The sequence below is a fragment of the Microtus ochrogaster genome, chromosome 15 (genome assembly GCF_000317375.1).
Source record: "Microtus ochrogaster isolate Prairie Vole_2 chromosome 15, MicOch1.0, whole genome shotgun sequence".
In the NCBI taxonomy this organism is placed as follows: domain Eukaryota; kingdom Metazoa; phylum Chordata; class Mammalia; order Rodentia; family Cricetidae; genus Microtus; species Microtus ochrogaster.
In genome coordinates this window covers 11,669,008-11,676,095 of record NC_022017.1, presented here as the reverse complement: position 1 = coordinate 11,676,095, position 7,088 = coordinate 11,669,008, and positions in this window count along the sequence as shown.

The window sequence follows — 7,088 nt, the reverse complement described above, 5'->3', positions numbered from 1 at the left end:
TTTATTTATTTATTTATTTTTTGGTTTTTGAGACAGGATTTCTCTGTGGTTTTGGAGCCTGTCCTGGAACTAGCTCTTGTAGACCAGGCTGGTCTCAAACTCACAGAGATCCACCTGCCTCTGCCTCCCAAGTGCTGGGATTAAAGGCATGAGCCACCACCGCCCGGCTGGGAGAGGCTCTTTTAAAAAAACATTTACAGCCGGGCCATGGGGGCGCACGCCTTTAATCTCAGCACTTGGGAGGCAGAGGCAGGCGGATCTCTGTGAGTTTGAGGCCAACCTGGTCTACAAGAGCTAGTTCCTGAACTGGCTCCAAAGCTACAGAGAAACCCTGTCTTGAAAAAAAAAAAAGAAAGAAATATTTATTTATTGTATTTGTGCACACGCGACACAATGTGCACACCACAGCCCTCACGTGGAGGGCAGATAGCTTTCCGGAGCGGATTCTCATCTTCCACCCTGTGGATCTCAGGGACTGAACTCTGATACTCTCAGGCCTGGAAGCAAGTGCCACTGCCCTCCCAGCTGCCTCTGGGGCTCGTGGGAGGAATATCCACCCACTGCATCCCACCTCGCATTAAAAGCTGATGTTGTCCGCATTCTTTCCTCTTTCCTCAATTAGCCCCCAGACCAGTGAGGGGGGAATTATTCCAGCTGGCATAAGGCAGGCTCAGGGCCGGACTGTGGGTAAAGCAAATAAGACAGGGTACCCTGTTCTGAGCTCTGGGAAGCAGGTGGGGGCAGTCACTGGAAACGAAATGCCGGAGGGGTCTGGGCTGAAAGATGTGTTTGGGCTCATGGATTCGATGACTTCAGTTTGTGGTGAGCTGGTCCTGTGGGTCTGTGGTGAGGCACCCTAAGCAGTGTGGAGGAAACAGCTCATCTCAGGACAGGCAGGGAGGAGGGAGAGGAGGTGAGAGAGAAGGAGGAGGGCAAGAGGGAAGCAGTGGAGGGGGGAAGGAGGGAGAGAGGCGAGCAGGGCAGGGCAACAAAGGAGTATAAGGGAAGAGAACTGGGCTCCATCCAATCCCTTTCCTTGTGTGGACATAGTGACCTCGCTTCCTGGCACTAGGTCTCTTTTCTTAGAGTGCCCATCACCCTTTGGGCTGGAGATACAGGTCAGCGTTTAAGAACATGTAGCGGCCTTCCAAAGGCCCAAGTTCAATTCCAGGTAACCACATCAGGTGGAACACAGCTGCCTGTAACTCCGTCTCTAGAAGATCTCACTCCTCTGAGCTCGCTGAGCACTTGGACTGGTGTGCGCCTACACTGGTGTGTACATACACTGGTGTGTGCCTACTCTGGTGTGTACATACACTGGTGTGTGCCTACTCTGGTGTGTACATACTCTGGTGTGGACCTACACTGGTGTGTGCCTACACTGGTGTGTACATACTCTGGTGTGCACCTACACTGGTGTGCGTCTACACTGGTGTGCGTCTACACTGGTGTGCACCTACACTGGTGTGTACATACACTGGTGTGCACCTACACTGGTGTGCGTCTACACTGGTGTGTACATGCACTGGTGTGCGTCTACACTGGTGTGCGTCTACACTGGTGTGCGTCTACACTGGTGTGCGCCTACTCTGGTGTGCGCCTACACTGGTGTGCGCCTACACTGGTGTGTGCATACCTACACACAGACATACACATAACTAAAAATTTTTTAAAGTCATGTTACTTCCAGCAGCATCATATGTATGAAGCCCAGTGTGTGGCCTCTAGGGGCATTTCCGAGCCACACCATGACAACCATGGTGGAATGTGGCAGTGGGGTGGGTGTGGGCTGGGGATGCGCCAAATGGGCCAGAAGGAAAGGTTGGGCTAGGGCAGGACCACCACAGAGCAAACTCGGGGAGTGGGCTTTCCTGGCCCTGTGCCTGGTATGGAGTTAGTCTGTGGTCTGTCACCCTGTCAGTAAGAATGAGCAGCCAGCTCTTCCTGTCTCAGGGAACCGAGGCCGAATGGGCTGGCGGCTGGGTTCCCAGGCTAAATCCGATTCCCTCTGCTCCATGACCTCTGAAAGCTGAGGACATGGGGATGGAACCAGGGGTTTTCACCCTAGAGCAGGGACCCTCTCCAGGGACTACATGATCTAAAGGACAGGGAAGGCAGGGCAGGGAGTGTCCCGGCCCCCAACCCTGTGGTGGCAATGGCCTATACAAGCGGGTGGAGGTGAGGACTCTATGGGAATGACGTGGCCTGTTCATGAGCGGTGGGAGAAGCTGCTCCCTCCCCCAGCCACCAGCAGACAGGGAAACCCGCCAGTGATCCGCGTGATCACACGCGGGGACTCCCCAGTGCAGCCCGAGCTACAGATGGTTTTCACATGAATGCTTTTCCAGAGTCCAGAACCGGAACCACGGCCATCCAGACACTGGCCTAGCCTCCCTCCCCGGGGCAGGGCCTCCCTTGGCTGCCTTGATGCGCTCCCCGAGGTCCGCAGACTAACCCTTCTGCGCCAAGCCTGCGTTTTCCCTTCTGTAGACAGTCAAACAATGACACCCCCTCCCCCAGAGCTGAGCCTGAGACCATGTGACCTGCAATGGGACCGTATTTGGAAACATTTTCTGAGGATTAAAAAAAAATCAACTCAAATCTGGAGATGAGATCATCCTGCCGCTCGTCGGGGCTGAGACGCCAACAGCAGTGTCCTTGAAAGAGACGGGAGGATGGGGGCTCCTGGGGGCACGTAGGGCTGGAAGGGGAGGAGGAAGAAGTACTTCAGCCCCAGACACTGTCTCTCTTAGCCTGCGTCCCTGCAAGCAGAGCGCCCCCCACCTCCGTTCCAAGGAAGACGCGTGTCAGAACAAAGAAAAGAATATCGAAGCCCGTAGCCACATGATTCCAGAGACGCTTAGGCAACTACAGGGCTTGCAGAATTTGCCAGAATTGACTCATTTTTGACTGTTTCTTCCCATCGCCTGACATTAAAGACCTGAATTCATGAGAGGAAAGCGTGGGGAGGGATGAAGGGGGGACCAGGGTCACTGAGTGGTTGCAGCCTCTGCTGCTGGGTGAAAACTTCTCCCTCGTCGTCCAGTTTAAAGTGACAGCGGACTGAGCCACAAAGACAAGGAGGGGACCTATGTTAGTGCCACCTGGTGAGCATTCTTGAGAAGAGTGCTTCCCTGGAGGAGCTGCAAAGAAAAGGGGAGCTCTCCAGGCTGAGGCAGCTCCAGAGAGGTTGACCAGGGAGTCAACCGTGGGTCACACTACCAAAAAGGCCCCAGGCTGTTGCCCACAGCCCCAGATGAGTTCCTGGGAGGACACAGAGCCCCATGCCACACAGCACTCCCTGCCCAAGATTCCCCTGAGGCTGTAGCTGGCTGCCACACAGTTCACACACTGTGCCTTCTGGCTTCTGGGCCACTGGGACTAATTTTAACTGGCCCTGTGATTCATGCCAGAGTCCCGGAACCGCCCCTTGCTCCAGCCATTCCTTGGACGGCTGGAGCTTCACCAAATGCTCCAAGCTTAGAATCGCGCCCAATGAGCTCCTACTCAGTCCCTCTTTTAAAACCTCATTCTTGACCAACCCACTCCACAAACTTCCCCACCCAGCCAGACTGGTCATTTTGGGGTTTCCAGATGTTATGTTTCTGCTTCCCCAAGTGTATGCTAATTATCCCCCAGTGCCCCCCCCCACCAGAGCTCCTCCATCTGCCCCTTCACCTGCCCCTCCTGCCCCTGACCATCTCCTAGCCTTTGCCAAGCACAACCGTTAGTAGAAGCAGATTTTTTCCGTTCTCTAGCAATGCCCACGGCAGCCGTGTGGTCACCCACATCTGGCCTCATGGCCCTGGCCCAGAGAGGCCTGTCTTTGTCCTCCCTGCAAGCGTGCAGAGCTGGCTGGCTAAATCAGTTCGCAGCCCTCTCAGAGGGGTCTCTAAACCTCTTACTTAGTTCTAAGCATTTCTCTTCTTCCATTTTGGCTTCACCCAGGAGACCAGGGGTGTTTGGTGGCCCCTTTTCTTCCTAGATCCCCACCCATGGGAAGAGCTTTGGGGAGTAGGTCCCCAAAAGGGGGTTTTTCAGAGGACAGAAGTCCAGGGTGGAGAAGCTGGGGACCTAGCGGAGGACACCCCGTTCCACGTGGACGCTGCCGACCCCGGAGCCTCTGCCCAGGACGCGCTGGCAGCTCAATGCCACAGCAGTGGCTGCGCAGACTCTGCCTGCCGGCCCCGGGCCTCCTAGTAACGCACGCCATCTGTTGGTGAGTCATTCACCCTGACCGCTCCGGCTGCTCCCCCGCCCCCTCACTCTGCCACGTGGTCGCTCTCTCCTCAGCATTACCAGCACCACCACCGCCTTGGCCCCGTCCCCCAGTGCAGGCTCTTAAGTGTCTTTCTTGCCCAAACCTATCCATAGTTTAAAAAACCTAATAGGCCCTGGCTGTAATTCCGTGGCCGAGAGCGCATGCGTCTCTCTGCCTCTGTCACCAGTTAAGAGAGTGTGTAGGAGGTGGGCGAGGCTGAGACAGATGGCAAGGTGTGAAAGGGAAATTTTTTTTTTTGGGGGGGTGGGTTGACATTGTCCTGTGTCTTCATAGTTTGGTGAGCCGAGGGTGAGCGTTACTGGGAAGAAACTTAAATGTAAGCCTGCCTTGCTTCTCATCTGGAAAGCCTGGTGAAGCATCACACAGGAGGCATTGCTTGGGGACCAGGTCCCTTCTAAAAAATCCCTGCTGGTCCTTGTGTGAACAGCACATAGATGGAGTAGCTTACTGCTCAGGTTTTCACCTGAGGCAGTGTTCCGCAAACTCAGCTACATAGGTATATAAAATAACATTATATAGCTGCCGATTGCCTCTGACCCTTGAGTGACACTCTACACCTTTACACAACCCTCACTGTGCTGGTCATTGTCATGGTTCATAGGTATCTAGGCTGGGCAGGGCTTCCCTCCATCGGCAGCCTACACAGTGTTTTCTGGAACCACGGACGCTCGACTGCAGGAAAGAGACTTTCGGGTCAGATCTAGTTCAAATCTTCCAAGTCCTGTGTCCTAAGTGTGTGGTGTCTTCAGCAGCAGATGCCGAGGTTCTCAGCCCCTGAGAGGCAACCAAGGGCTCCATGGATGATCTCTATGGTTTGGGGAGTTGCCAGGGCTAACCTGAGCCGTTGGAAAGGCTTATTATACCTACTATTGCAGTTTTTGTTGGTCTGTGGTTCTTGCAGGGCGTATGCTCGCCTCTAGAGGTCTAACTTCCTTTAGAATGTATTTATAGGGGCTGGAAAGATGGCTCAGAGGTTAAGAGGACTGACTGCTCTTCCAGTGGTCCTGAGTTCAATTCCCAGTCACCACATGGTGGCTCACAGCCATCTGAGATCTGGTGCCCTCATCTGGCCAGCAAGCATACAGACAGACAGAACACTGTATACATAATAAATAAATAAATCTTTAAAAAAAGAATGTATTTATATTATATGTAATTTTTAGGTGAATGTAAAATAAAATGATTCCACGGGACCTTATTAAACAACCTTGGTGTCGCTGTTCTCACTCCTCCTCCGTACACAGTTCCTTTCCCTATCCCCAGTCAGAGCCCCGCCCTATTTTCCCCGCTGTTCCCACCCCCACCTATGCTCCCCTGTTATTCTCTGCTGTCTGTGGTTACTCGTGTGTGTGCTCACACCTGCAGGTTTGGAGCTGGGAACCGCAAAAGACAGAGAACACGCGGCATTCGCTCTCTGGGTCAGGGTTATCTCCTCAGGATGATCCTTTCTACTGCCATCCATTTAGCTGAAAATTTCATGGTTCGTTTCTCTTTACAGCCGAACAATATTCCACTGTGTTTATTGTCACATTTCCGTTATCCATGGGATCTGTTGAAGGGCAGTTAGGTTTTCCTCATTTTTTTACTTTTCCATTTCCTGACGGTTGTAAATAGGGAGGCGGTGAACACGGCTGAGCAAGTACCTGTGGCGTAGGGTGTCTCCCTTTGGATGCGTGCCAGGGAGTTCTACCCCTGGGCCGTATGGCGGGTTTAGTTTTACTTTTTGAAGATTCTCCACACTGGTTTCCAGAGCGACTGCACAGATGTGCATTCTGCCCACGGTGACTGAAGGCGCCTCCTTCTCCACAATGTCGCCAGCGTTTGCGCCAGCTGTTTGGCTGAGCTTAGGCCTTCTGAGTGGGGCGAGATGAAATCTCACAGCTGTTTCAGTTTGTATTTCTCTAATTGCTGAGGATGATGAACACATTTTGAGGTATTTCGTGGCCATTTTTATTTCTTCTATTGAGGACTCTCTGTTTCGATCCCTAGCCCATTTTTAATGTCACTTGTTTCCTTGTCTCTATGTTTTTGAGGCCTTTGCATACCCTGGATATTAATCCCCTATTTGGACGTAAGGCCCGGTCAACAGAAGGGGAATCATGCCGGTTTTCCTGGAGCTACTGAGGCCGTGGACATTAGAAGAGAAGCCGCTATCACCATTCGCTAGACCAGCATAACTCCTCTCCGCATTCCAAAGCTTTCTTGTTTTGTTTTGTTTGTTTTTCAAGAAAGGATTTTTCTTTGTAGCCCCGGGAACCCTAGAACTTGCTCCACAGACCAGGCTGGCCTTGAACCCAGAGATCCTCCTGCCTGTGCCTCCCTAGTGCTGGGATTAAAGGCGCGCACCACCACTGCCCAGTTCTACATCCTATATCTTACCCTTATGCCCACAGATAAGTGTCGCTCCTACCCCTCATCAAGGAAGCCTGTCTCTACAGCACATGGAGACCATCACAGAAAACCACAACTGATCACCATCCAGAGGTCAACCGATTGTGGGAAGCCAGCCCCAGAAGATACAGGTACATCATAGCTATGTCTCGGGGAACATCACAGAGGACCAGAAGTCTGCTGCAAAACAGTCCCTAAGAGAAATGCTGCATATACAAGATCAGGATGATGGCCATATCACTGGAACTTTTTCAGGGTCCCAGCCCACACAAAGAGCTGCAGGCACTTAATGACTGCCGAGAGATAGAGAATTAGCCTGTCTCAAGAGCAGGCCTCGAAACCACACACACCACTAACATAAACAGACTCGGCAGGTAATGTTCACATACACCTGTGCATACACACACACACACAC